Genomic DNA, 14,757 nt, shown 5'->3' with positions numbered 1-14,757 from the left:
ACTTTAGACTTTAAAAATCCAATGAGAAACAAATTAATAGTGGTATTTATAAATGTTTTGGAATTAGAAGAATTTAAATTGAGCCTAGCTAACTCAATTGAATAGTTTTGTTGGAATTAACTACTCTAGCAAATCACATGTGAATCTAAGACAACAATTAAACCAGAAAAAGAAAACTGATACCAAAGACACTCTATGGTGGATAATAAGTTTGAAGACACTTTGTGGTGGATAATAAGTTTGAAGTGCAACGAATATTGGTTTTGTGCAAAAATTAGTTGATGATGGACAACTAATTTAAAATTTGCATGAGTTTGTGGAATAGACTCAAGAATATGGTGTATTATGTGTCACACATATGTATTAGTAAGCAAGTATATGGTGTTTTATAGTGCTCTTTCTAAAGTATGTACTTGGTCAATCCATGAGTTGGAGTGTGTAATGTAAGCCTGATGAGGCATGTGTAACCCCAAGAAGTTCGTGCTAATCTTGAAATCACTTTGGAAATGTAGGTTTGTGGTAAGCTGGAAACCACTTTGCATTGTAGGTTTGTGGTAAGATAGAAACCACATGTGAGAGTGAAGTGGATAGGGATTCTTGTAGGCATGGTTTAGGCTCAGCTGACAAAACCCTGGGCATGGTTTAGGGTAAGCCAATAAAACCCATAACATGGTTATGGTTAATCCGAGAAAACCCATGATGATGACGATGGAGGGGAATTTGCAGGTACATGTACATGTATGCAGATAATGGTTGAATAAACCATGTACAGAAAGGAATTCCTAGTAGGTTGGCGGCTGGCACACATGCATTTGTGTAGATGGTTGTTCCGTTATATAGACGTCGACATATTCTTTTTTTATCATGTATGTAAACGACAGGACCATATTTAGACTTTGCTCATTGAGATCGAGACAAATAGTCATTAAAGGGGGCACTTGGAAAATATAATTTCTACTTGTCTTAGTTGTGGTTCTTTCTATGTAAAGGAGTTGTTTCAATCTATATGTTTCCTAGATTGCTTTGTGGCTGAGATATTCTCTCAACCAAGTGATTGTGTGTCCAAGGCAGTTTCCCTACCTCAAGACAACACTGCATCCACTTATATGTAACATTATTTGATTAATTAATGGTGTCACCAATTTTTCAAATAATATGGTTACAAAAATATTACTTTTATTTATATGATATATATTATAATGTGATATAGGATTTAGATATATTTCAAAAGTGATTATAATAATTTTCCTCTTAGATTTACTTAAAAAAATGTTATAAAATTAAATTCAAATAAAATATTTATAAAATATTTTTATTGTGAAATGAGAGATGATTTTTGGGCATGTGGTATTGACAAACCATATATTCACCCATGGTATTGTAAGAAACTCTATTTACAAGTTAATTTTATCTATGGCAAAGTAATTTTTTTTTTAACTTTTAACTTTTTACAGACACTACATCATTTCCACCATATTAGGCTCTATATTACTCTTAATCTTTTATTATTATTTAATTGAGCCCACATATAAATGTTTACAATCCTTTTACATCTTATAAATTGAACATATTAATATAGAGGTCACATGTACATGTTTACAAACCTTGTACCTCTTATAAATTGAACATATTAATATAAATTGAATATAGTGACATGTAAACATTACACTTACACAGCTCCCATATCGGAAACACAATTAAATTTCCTCGAGGTAATTTTGTGTAAATATGCTTTACAAAGTTTCATAAAAGAAATGACATATCCTCATAATATAACGACACATCCAAGATAATTTGTCTTTGTTTTTTTGCAGATATTATGCATTCCTACCTATTGCAAATTACTAATAATATATATAAACACACATCCAACATAAATTGTTGCTGTTTTCTTTTTCCAGATATTCTATGTTCCTACATATTGCAAGTTACTAATAATATATTTGCAAAATTATGTCAGAATAGAACAACATTATTGCATTGCATATGTAATTTATATTCAACCAAACATTCATTGTGTCAAATGACTAAAATCTACAACTATATTCAATTAAAATGAATTTTTATTCTATTTCCATTAAAAATTGAATTATTAAATCAAACAAACTGAAATCCTAATTATGCAACATTATTTTAAATTTTGTTATATTAATATAACATCTTATCTAAAGCAAGCACCAAGGGATAAATCAGTTGATTGAGTTTTTGTCGCTAAGTACCTCGCCTATCAGGAGGTCACAGGGTCAAATCTCCTCGAGACCCTTGGGGTTAGGCCTTGCTAGTTTGGTCGGAGCTTGATCTACCTGGATTTTCCCATGGATGTAGTGGCCACAGATTGTCCATAAACCACCCTTAAAAAATATCGTATCTAAAACATCATTATAACATATTATTCCTATTGAACTATAAAATAACTTTAAACACAATAAATTAAGATTCAAAATTCTTCATAGTACAATATTGTAATTTCATTTTCCATTACAAAACCAAAACATACTATTTGAAATTTAGTTTTATGCTTTTAAAGAATATCCTATCTAATACATCACTATAATATATTATTCCTATTGAATTGTAAAATAACTTTAAACACAATAAATTAAAATTCAAAATCTTTTATTACGTCGTAAGGTGTTTCTCTCTGAAAAGAACTCTCCTCTCAATTATGTGTGCATTTGAATTCCCTTGATTTAAGTGTTAGATGATTAAAATAATTTGACTCATGGATTTATTCAACCGGTTTTAAATTAGTTACAAATTTATTTATAAGATTGGAAGCATGAAGAAGGAAGACATATTCATCTCAGGCTCTCCCAGCAAGCAAACAACAATGGTGATAGCGCAGGAGGAGCACTGGAGTCATGACTCCCGACGAGGCAACTTTCTGCATACAATTCGAACATCTCTACTTGGTATGGAGTCGGGGCATTTTTGTGTCTTCCTTCACCTGGTGCCTATGCTACGGAACACATGGGCGATCATATTGTTCTTTATTTTCTGGATAGCGTTCTTGATTGCCGAGGCGTCCTTCAAGCAGGGGCGGCCAGGAATGCCTACCATACAAAATAGAGGGCGGCGAGGAATGCCTACCATACAAAATATAGGGGTAGATTTGGTATGGGTGATGTGTCTTGTGAGACACTGTGCTACGAAAGGGGATATTTGCTGTTAGAGCCGCTTTCACTATATTTACTTTGTATTTACTTTGATTCTGACCTGTTTTACTACACATGCTATACCAAGGCAAAACAATATCGTGGAAACCCTTTACCAAAGTAAACCCTCGCCGATTATTTGTACAATGGAGATTTCTTTCGTTTGTATTACGTCTTTAGGTAGAATTTTGCAGCCATTGAAATGACTGTTGTATTCTTCACCTTTTTCTTCAGTTTCTGCCAAGATCTATTGATTGTCAAAATGGATTGATGTCTTTCTAAAGGGAAATTCTCATGAGGTTTTGAGACGAGAAGGTTGATCATCAGCTCCAAAGCCATGTCTGCATTTCAGATCCAGTAAAAAATACTTTCAAACTGGAAGGTAACAACATTGAATCCCTTTCTCGCCAACCTCTGTAAGAAGCCAAGGATCCCCAAGATCATGGGGTATCAAGTAATTCACCTGTCATTCACAAAACACCTGATGATCAAAATATGATGAGTTCTTATCAGTATGAAACCTATTACAGTATCAACTCCGCAGGCAATAATTAACTGTATTCTAGTGACTCGTCCCGAGTACTCTCAATGAAGTCAATGGAACTCATTTTTGCATCCCCATTTGGAGTCTACAGTGGCATGGATAAAGAGAAGAACAACAGTGAAAAATTAGCTACTGTAATTCCCTACGATTATGACAAAATAAGTGAGAGGAAAATGTTGGTCGTGGATTATACCAGTTCACTTCAGTCTAGCTACACTGATTCTTTAAAGTTTACACTTGATGACAATAGAGAATATTCGAATTCCAGTGAGTATCACGTCAACTAGAAGCCTTTGGCAGGAAATAAAAAAAAAAATCGTTAGCTTGGGAAGCGGGGAATTTCGAGAAGAAGACAAACCATTCGTGCAACAGGCAGATCCAGAGGGCAGTCTAGGGTACGATTCTTCGATGCTAAACAGTAATGTCGAGTTTTGTAGACATGAGCTCTCTCTGTGGCTAGCAAGAGAAAATAACACAATGAGAGAACTAGTTGTGGCATACTCATCCTCGAATGGTGCAACAATGCATGTGACTGGGCAACAAAAAAAAGTAAAAGTGGAACCCTCGGGTACCAATTTCTCCATGGAGCAATTTCTTGAGCTTGCAGATCATACCATGGGCACAAACATGGAATGCAAAAGCAATATTTATGATGACATGAACTTAGAAGATCAGGATCAGGGGATGGAGTACTAGGTCAACCTTCTTAGGTAAGTTGGTCCATTTCCATTCCTCAAGACTGTAGCTCCACCTGACCTTTAGGCCTTCATTTCTGCCCACTCTACCCTAATAGTTAAGGGATCTCTTTCATTTCTAACCCACTCTACCTTAGGAGTTAAGGGCTCCCTCTTTCATTTCTGCCCCACTCTACCCTAGGAGTTAAGGGCTCTCTCTTCCATTTGTTCCCTAAGAGTTAAGGGCTCTCTCTTATGCTATGTTTCCTTCCCTCTCTCACGTGATCCTATTTTCTCTTTTGATCATGAATTATTAGGTAGCATGTAGTACATATCGGGAATGTCCTCTCAATTTCATTTTAAATGGCAGGGTTTGCTTTAAGTGATTTGTGAACCAGGTAGTATTAAAATCTCCCTTTGTATATTTACATGGAGTACTGTAGTTTTTTTATTTTGTTTGAAATGTTTTTGTGTGTCTCGTAGCTAAATTTATCCAACACCACTTGTTTTAAGAAAGTTTCACGATATTTTAACATCTCTTGCATTTTGAACATGCATGCGACTCTCGGCAGAATGGTATTAAGTACACTATGTTTAAGAAACACAGGTTTTAAGAAAGTTGCTATTTCAAATAATGACTTTGGGCAGAACGATATTAATTGTTTGAATTCTTTACTATCTGTGCATGTATCTAGGGTTGTGTTTGGAAATGTCTTGGATATTGGTGGATATTGTTTTCAAGCTGATTGTCGACATAGTTAATTGCCTCATCAACGTTGATGATCTAGGTTTCAAGACTTGTTCTCTTATATTGGTCTTCAAGTCGTATTTACTTAGTATGTACCTAAAGAATAGATGTGAATTTGTTCGGTAACAGGAATACTATAATTATTTTTAATATTTTATTAATTAAATTATTTGATTTGTATTTGTTTATTAAATTAGATTATTAAACTATATTTAGATCATCATTATGTAAAAGATTTTAAAGTATTTGTCATAGTTTTGTTTAAAGCAGTTATCATCCTTGTTGTTTCTTTAGTGGATATACAAGAAATATTTTATTTATTTTTTTATTGTTATAAAACATTTGTTATAATTTTGTTTAAAGTAGTTATCATCTTTGTTGTCTTTTCAGATAGAGAGGAAATATTTTAAATAATTATATATATAGGTATATATGTATGTATGTATTACATATAATTTTAGATAGATTTTTGTATTTCTTTTAGTGTAAATATATAAGAAAATTTCATATAGTTGTTGGTCTACTAGGGAAACCATATCGTTGTCCATTATATTACCATGTGTGTATATATGAGTAGGCTTCTCCTCATTACTTTGAATACTAGCCGTGTTGCTTCTTAAAAAAAATAAAAATAAAAAAGAGACCATTTAACTAAATGGTGAGTCCAATGGTGTCAAGTGCCATAGTGTCTTCATTTCAGCTAGACAGTTCCAAGTCTACCATCTTCTTTGCTAGCTTGGAGACTTTTAAATTTAGCAAAAATTCCTATTGTGCTAATTTTGACAGTTCTATAAGCACCTTTCCAATGATGGTCTTTATTTTCCAGTGTATGCATATTATTTTCATGTATATTGTTTGCTTTGTGTGGGTTTTCTTTGTGATAGGGATCCACATGCTTACATTTTCTTATACTTCCTTGTTCAAAATAAATCTCCTTTCTACTAATGCTTCTTTTTTTTCATCTTGGATTCCACTTGTGATCCTAGGTGGAGTATTTCCCTACAAAGCTGATGCATATTGTCTACACTTTATTGAGGACTAGAATATGGAGGTGGTATGATATCAACTACTCCCCTACAACATTGGGTGTGAATCTGATGCATATTGTCTACACTATAATATGGAGGAGGATATTGTCTACACTTTATTGAGGACTATAATATGGAGGAGGTGGCCTGATATCAACTACTTCCCTACAACATTGGGTGTGAATCTGATGCATATTTTCTACACTTGACATCAACTTCCCCCCTACAACATTGGGTGTGAATTCCTCATGACATGATGGAGCAAGAAAAGGGAAATAATACTAACAAGTAAAGTTTCACATAGGTGAGATATGGATGGTGTCGACACCTTTTCAGATTAATTTTATAGAAAAATATTTTGAAATTTTTTCTATAGTTTTGTTTAAAGCAGTGATCAACGTTGTAGCTTCAATTGATATGGAGGAAATATTTAAAACATTTGTATTGTTATAATATTGTTAAATAACACAACCTGCACATATTCGAGAGAAAAATTAGGTTCCAATAGGTTGATCATGGTAGTTTCTGGGGTCTCTATCTGATCACAAGTCTCTATCGGATCACTCATCATTGTCATGGTCTTTATTTTCTAGTTATGCATATTGTTTCCATGTATATTGTTTTCTTTCTGTGGGTGTTCCTTGTGATAGGTATCCACATGCTTACATTTTACTATACTTCCTTATTTGAAATAAATCTCCTTTCTACAAATGCTTCTGTTTTTGCATCTTAGATTCCACTTGTGATCCTAGGTGGAGTATTTCCCTACAAAGTTGATGAATATTGTCTACACTTTATTGACGACTAGAATATGGAGGTGGCATATTTTCTACACTTTATTGAGAACTAGAATATGGAGGTGGCCTGATATCAACTACTCCCCTACAACATTGGGTGTGAATCTGATGCATATTGTCTACACTTTATTGAGGACTATAATATGGAGGTGGTTTGACATCAACTACTCCCCTACAACATTGGGTGTGAATTCCTCATGACATGATGGAGCAAGAAAATGGAAATAATACTAACAAGTCAAGAGCAGTTTTTGTTAGATAACTAATCCTCGAGATTAACCTTGGGTCAGTTTGGGTAGTTATTGGAGTCCAAGAACTCCCAGGAACTAATTCAACTGTTTCCTATATGTATTTATATGTACAAACATGTACATAATTCTTTGAGATCATTTAATATATAGTTTATTTGGTTTCCAGTTGATTGTCTTACAGTGGTATCAGAGCCCTGGTTGATTTGTTCCTAAACTCCATGTATTTGAAGTCTATGGTGTAAAAGAGACGTGGAGCGTGAAGACTGTGAAGATAAAGTGCAGCAAAAAGTTAATCGAGTGGAGCAATGCAGTGGGATGTCCAAACTATTGACTCTCTGTAAATTTCATATCTTTCAGTCATAATGAGAGATGGTTGGAGAAATTGAGTGGCTAATTTTTTTAGTAATTAATTTACTGCAGTAAACAGAAGTTTAATCACAGTATTTTCATTTACCACTTTTTTACTGAAGTATATATATTTTGGTGGCTGAAATTTTAATTAAAGAGTGGTCAATTTTCTAGCGAGGATATATATTTTATGGTGGCTGAAATTTTAATTTAAGGGTGTCTGGCAATTGGTAAAATAAAATTTATTTTTTGAGGCTAATAAGATTTGAACCTAGCTCTTTGCTAGGCTATTTTTGAAACCTACCACTAAACCATAAAGCCAACTTTGTTAAAAGAAGAGGAGAAACAAATTTATATCCTTTTAGAAGTATTGCATATATTTTGAATTTGAAAGGATTTGAAGAATATTTGGCATATATGGATATTTGGGATATGTGAGTAAAGGAGGATAGGTAATTGAAAAATCATAATTGGTGGCAAGATTACTTCACGACTCAACTTCACTGAAACCCTAACTACGGTTAGGAAACTTCAATGGGATTTCCAATCAAGGGCAGTTTACATGCGACAATGTACGAGAAGGTTGCAGCAATTTTAGGAGACCGATTCCAAGGAAAGCGATAAGAAGTCGACATCATTTTTTATTATTTCCTTTTAAAGTTTAATTTGGTTAACTTATGATTATAAAAACAAGAAAATCAAAGGCATAGTGGTTGGTAAAATTTACATAGTTATTTGGTGGATTGAAGGTCATAGGTTCAAATCTTTGACAAGATAATTTTAGAATTTTTTTGTGTTTTATCACAAAATTTGTTAAAGTTGTAAAGTCAAAGTCGAAGACAGATAATTTTAGAAGATTTTTTGTTAAAGTTGAAAAGTCAAAGTCTGAATTGAAGATTCAAAGTTAAATTTATGTTGTAATGGGTGCATGATCAATTGAACCTGACACCCAATTCTCACAAATTTGTTTGTATTGGGTGCATTTTCGGTGGTATCTGACACCCATTTTTAAAGTTGATTGCTAAAAAACATGGCGAAACTCGATGATTTATTACAATTATTAAACAATTTAATGTCATCTTCTATGCATAACAGTGTCCAAGTCAGCAAGGACATGCTCTATGACATCCAGTCATATTTGCAAAATGCGAAAAATAAAATTCAATTTTTGGAACTAGAAACCTAGTTTTAGTGAGAAGAACTGCAAAAGAATAATTTTGAACGCGTTCTTGTTTCGAATAATAGTGTGTTTGAGCCTGATCATCATTCAGAAAATAATCAGAGTAATGTTTCTGCAGGACCAGAAATTTCTCTTGAAGAGCCTGTTCTTGAGCCTGTTTTACAACCACTTCAGCAACCTTTGCGAAAATCTACAAAAGGAAATGCAACTGAAAGTTCTTATGAGAAGCCTGATATTCCCAAAACTTTCATAAGGCCATGGGAAGAGATTAGACACAATAAACATAGAATTGGTTTGGGTTACAAAGAGGATATTCTAGATGTATCTTTTCACACACCAGATTTTGCTAAACCGATACAATTCTAAAGCGTTGAATTTCTGGACGGTGTTGTTCCAGAACAATTTTATAGATGCCAACAATGTAACAGGGTTGGACATGTGAAAGATTGGTGTTTTGATCTTCACCCATGTGAACATTTCGGAAAGCGAAATCATCATACAAATAGATGTTCCAAAAAGATGTCTACTACAAGAGAGAATGTAAATTTCGGATGGATTGCTTCTTGGGATTGGACCAAAACAACCAAGAAGATTTACAGGGCATATCGAAAAAAATGTTCCAAAGTGATGAGCAACCTTGCAGCAATGAAGAGTACTTCTCACCTTGTATCCGACAAGGGGGGAATGGTTGATGGTCTACTACAGGTTCGAGTTCGAGATGTCAAGCAAGCGTGAGTCAGATTTGAGTTGATTGGAAGGTTTGCTACAGGTTCGAGTTCGAGATGTCAAGCGAGCCTGAGTCAGATTTGAGTTGATTGGATGATTTGCGACAGGTTCGAGTTTGAGATGTCAAGCGAACCTGAGTCAGATTTGAGTTGATTGAGCACTTCCATGTTTGGAATTGTTCGAGGAACTACTATGATAGTTCCAGAGTTTGTGGTCACCTTAAAACCACACTTTTTGTTGTTCTGAGAACCGCTATGAAGGTTCTAGAGTTGATTGAGAGACATTCAGCTCTTGGCTGAGATGCATTTCTGCATTTTGAGCTCTCGTTCTTGGACTTTGGTATATCCCTTCAGATTAAGGGGGGATTGTTAGATAACTAATCCTCGGGATTAACCTTGGGTCAATTTGGGTAGTTATTAGAGTCCAAGAACTCCTGAGAACTAATTCAACTGTTTCCTATATGTATTTATATGTACAAACATGTACATAATTTTTGGAGATAATTTAATATACAGTTTATTGGGTTTCCAGTTGATTGTCTTACAGTTTCACATAGTTGAGATATGGATGGTGTCCACACCTTTTCAGATTAATTTTATATAAAATATTTTGAACGATTTGTTATAGTTTTGTTTAAAGCAGTGATCAACCTTGTAGCTTCAGTTGATATGGAGGAAATATTTAAAACATTTTTATTGTTATAATATGGTTAAAAAACATAACCTGCACATATTCGGGAGAAAAAGTAGGTTCCAATAGGTTGACCATGGCAGTTTCTGGGGTCTCTATCTAATCATTGGATTACTGTCATTTGTAGCTTTTACTATATTATTTTCCATGATATGAGGGAGCCTAATGTTAAGGATAATAATAATAGTGAGGTGGGTGATCCATCAACATGGAATTCATTGAAGAGGGAAATGAAATCATTCATGGTGTATGTTGACCAGAAAGAGAGTTCAACCTCATCTCCCGAGACAAGAGTATCATAAATTAGCCACAGCAAGAGTAAGATAATCGTTATGTTTTTGTTTAGGAAGATAAATAGCAATATGTTACACTAAATAATGATAAAGATAATAGTTATGTTTTTGTTGAGGAAGATAATAATTGGTTATGCCTTACGACTTTTCCTTTGCAACATCTAATACAATTGCTAGTAATATAATAACATAACTTCATTTTCCTTTACAAAACCAACACTTACAATGTGACATTTAATTTCATACTTTCAAAAAATATCTTACCTAAAACATCACTCTAACATATTATCCCTATTAAATTGTAAAATAGCTTTAAACACCATAAATTCAAATTCAAATAACTTTAAACACAATAAATTGAAATTCAAAATCCTTTATAGTACAATAACGTAACTTCATTTTCCTTTGCAAAACCAACACTTACGATGTGAAATTTAGTTTCATACTTTTATATTATCATTCACATTTAAAAAATAATTAAAAATAATATATTTACTTCATAATTTAACAATCACATCTTTCTCTAACTTAATTTTCATCCATTCTTTTAAATTTATCAGTTTCTAAATCTTTTCACTATCTTATATGCAAACTTCCCTTTATTAAATTGCAACAGATATATCATATGTCACATCAACTCATATGAGCTGTACATCCAAAAATAAATATCATCCTGTCAATCTCAAACTTTTCTTTTTTTCAATCTTTATTTTATTTAACAATATAACTTTGAGCTCCATTTTGAAATGCCGTAGTATAAGAATGTGCCATTTTTTCTAATCTGGCAACGTTTTTTTAAATCAGAGTTACATTGTCAAGTTTCAAGATATGTAAAAAAATAATTGGAAATTAAAAACACATGCATTGGGATTTTTGATAGTACTGAAACAACACGTTAAACACTCTTACTTGGAAAAAGAAAAAAACAAAAACAGATAATTCCAGCGAAGGTTGGCCGGCCTGCAAGATCGCCTTTTTCATGAAACATGTCGCCTCCATTTGACATAATCTTGACTTCATTAAATTTTTCGATATAATTGTTATAAAAAAGTTATAATATACACCAATTATAACGCATTAACTCATATATTATAATCCGGTTGAGCTCTCATTATAATTATTGAATTGTTATCTTTCTGTCAATATCATAATCATTATTGTTATCTCCCAAATTCGCAATATTAAATATGATTATTGCGTTGTTAATATCCTGTCAATATCACCATGCTTTCAAGCATTTCCCTTCTTATAACATGGGAAGCGCGTGTACTTATTCTTTCAAGCACCACACATGCATCTCGACTTGTTGGTTGTCAGTCGCATCAGGAGCTTTCATTGCATCTTGTCAATCAATTCTCATTATCATAGCAGTCGGCTGACTCGGCTCTGCCACTTAGAGCTGGTGCACTTTCTGTTTATCCTTATTACTTCTACTTCCTCTCCTCACCAGAGGGTCGTTCTGCTGTGACACCAAATCTGGCAGCTACAAGTGCTCTATCTCTTGTGCGAAAAAAAAGCCATCGAAAAAACAAAAATCTCAAGGAAGCATAATATAACTTAGGTATCGATTATTGAAACAAAAGTATTACCATAAATTATAATACAGCCACTCTGCTCTACTCTTCCTGGATCTGCAATCACCCTCTCCTGGTTTTAGGCGATCCCCTCGATTGTCCTTGGATTTCCTTCAAACTCAAGCGCAGCCGTCCCCTGTAGATCCTCCAAAATTGTCCACAACTCTTATTTGCCAGATGATTACACTCAGTGTTATTCTATTATTACATAAATAAAATAAAATATTCAAGGTCAATTACATAAATATGATATAAAAGAAATGAAAAATTTAAGAATGGCATAATTGCTTCTTTCTAATTTCTTTTTTTGTTGGGCTATCTTCAACATTGGATTGATTAAATTGGACTAATTAAAACTAAACTAAAACATTTGGATGGACTATTTTAACCCTTACCAAGTAATTGGAATTAATTTTTTTTCCAACAAAAATTGAACTTACAGTTGTGTCATTAGAAAATTATCTGAATAAAGGAGAATGAATCATGTGAATCTTCGAATGACAAGGAGCAAGTTAAACCCCAAGTTGAAGAGATCAAAATAGGTAATTCGTCATTAGCAAATTATCTGAATAAAGGAGAATGAATCATGTGAATCTTCGAATGACAAGGAGCAAGTTAAACCCCAAGTTGAAGAGATCAAAATAGGTAATTCAGATGACGATCAAGGGAAGCAATATCATCTAAATCTTCCAATGACATAGAGCAAGTTAAACTCGAAGTTAAAGAGATCTAAAGAGGTAATTCAGATAAAGTTCTAGAAAAGAAATTATTTAAATTATAGTTATTTTTATAATATTTTATGTAATTGACATTGAAATATTTTAATTTTTTTTTATGGATATTGAAATTTCCTTATTTATATAATTGATATTCAAATATTTTATTTTATCTAAATTGTTGATAAAATTAATTAGGATTAAGATATTTATGAAAATTAAAATTGACACTAGTTAAAATATTTAAGCAATAGAATTCACCAAAAATTCAAACCAGATAGATTATTTAGTTAACTTTTTTTAATAATATAAAAAATCATAAATTTTTATTTATAAAATATAAATAAATTAATAAATTTAATCACAATATTTAATTAAATATTAATATTATTTTTATAACTTCAATAATTTTAATTTAAAAATAAAATAAAATCAACATCCTTTATCCAATATAAACCAGAAAAGAAACATAGTATTTGTAATAATATTTCACCATAATCGCAGTGCATATACAATTAATTTCCTTAGCATTTTGAACCTTCATCTTCAGTTTGACCTAGAAAACCATAGTATAATCCATGTATATTGAAAACATAATTCCATATTTCTATTCTACTTTTAGAAAACTACAATATGCTCTTTCTTATGTTAAAAAAAGGCATGCACATCTTGTGCCGATTTAAGAAACTAGATACGCAAAGCTACTGAAGAAGCTTTGCAAGAGACCTATATCTATATCGCTGTTTTCTAATCTTATCCTTCTCTCCAACTGTTCCTTTCCTCTGGGAAGAATGTTGTGGTGTATTTCCACTGTTAGTTATTGCTGCTGCTGCTGGAGGTTCGTTAACGCATTCCACGTTGTGACCTGAGCTCTTGCCTTTGCGTTTTTCGTTGTCTGAATTTGGTTTTAAATCCGCTGGCTCCTCTCTTGAGATATATTGTGCAGTCCTCATCTGCCTCGTGTTTCTGTCTCTCGTGCAGCTGCTTTCTTGTTCATGCAGACACCAGTCGCAGATCAACTCTTTCAATTCTCCATATCCATACAGTTTGCTGCAGTATCTGGATGTGGCAGAAACACTCATTCAGAGTTTGCAGAAAACCTAGTCTAGTTTATTAGGGAAATCGACTTTCAATATATGAACTGTTTTTCAGAAACCATTGTCGGTTAGATAGTTGGGGCTGTTGACAGATGTCAAAAGACTAACTCGCCTATTACTATTATATAAAGATATTGAAACTAGAAATGAATTTCTGAAATATAACCTGTGTTGAAGGCGATATAAACATCTCTCGCACTGAAAGAGTTCTTTCTCAATGCCCAAATCTCCACACATGCAGCATTCTTTGATGGCGTTTTGTATTTGCGTTTCTGTAAGTGAACCCTTTACGAAATTTGAAGCCATATTCACCACTACGAAATCCGGAGACAACTCCAAAATCCAGCAATGTACGCTTCCATATTAGAAATCTAATTATCGTTCTCTTATAAAGAAAGTTATCTTGTTATTGAAGATTTTATTGGACAGATTAAGGGAAATCTATTCTGATTTCTTAGTGATATTTACTTTTTCCATTATGTTTTTGTGAGCTCGAATCATTCGAAACGGATTCAGTTTTCTTTCATTGAACAGAGGCTCCATTGTATGCTAATCAATCCGGGAACTATTTGTTTCAGGTATTGACGAGATGACGAGACTGACGAGTGGCCAGGAGACTGACATAATAATTTACGTACATATATACCCTTTCCAAACGGTTATAGATGGGCGATTCGATTGGTTTAATACAGGAACCTTTAAGTCATTTAAGATGTGACATTGAGCAATTTGTAGGTTGAGCCCACATTGAATGTGATTCCCAAAACTTAACTTTTCATAATGGTTTCTAAAACGATTCCAATGTGCGAAGATCCTCTATTGCTCACGCACGCAACATAGATTGTTCCGACATCCACTGCAAAGATGTTTCTAACTAGGTTTTAGAAATATTCTCGTTTAAGATACACACGTAACTGAACAAGATATTTAACAATA

The 14,757-nt window shown here is 33.1% G+C and overlaps 1 pseudogene; it reads left to right on the top strand.

Annotated features, from left to right (window-relative positions):
• The first annotated feature begins 3,669 nt into the window (after positions 1 to 3,669).
• Positions 3,670 to 4,461, top strand: LOC149259512 (uncharacterized; annotated as a pseudogene).
• The last annotated feature ends 10,296 nt before the right edge of the window (positions 4,462 to 14,757 follow it).

The sequence above is a fragment of the Pinus tabuliformis genome, chromosome 6 (genome assembly GCF_031772625.1).
Source record: "Pinus tabuliformis cultivar Carrire ecotype Pingquan chromosome 6, CPIR1, whole genome shotgun sequence".
Classification (NCBI taxonomy): domain Eukaryota; kingdom Viridiplantae; phylum Streptophyta; class Pinopsida; order Pinales; family Pinaceae; genus Pinus; species Pinus tabuliformis.
Note: the sequence above shows the minus strand (reverse complement) of the source record. Positions and strands in the feature narration are given on the sequence as shown.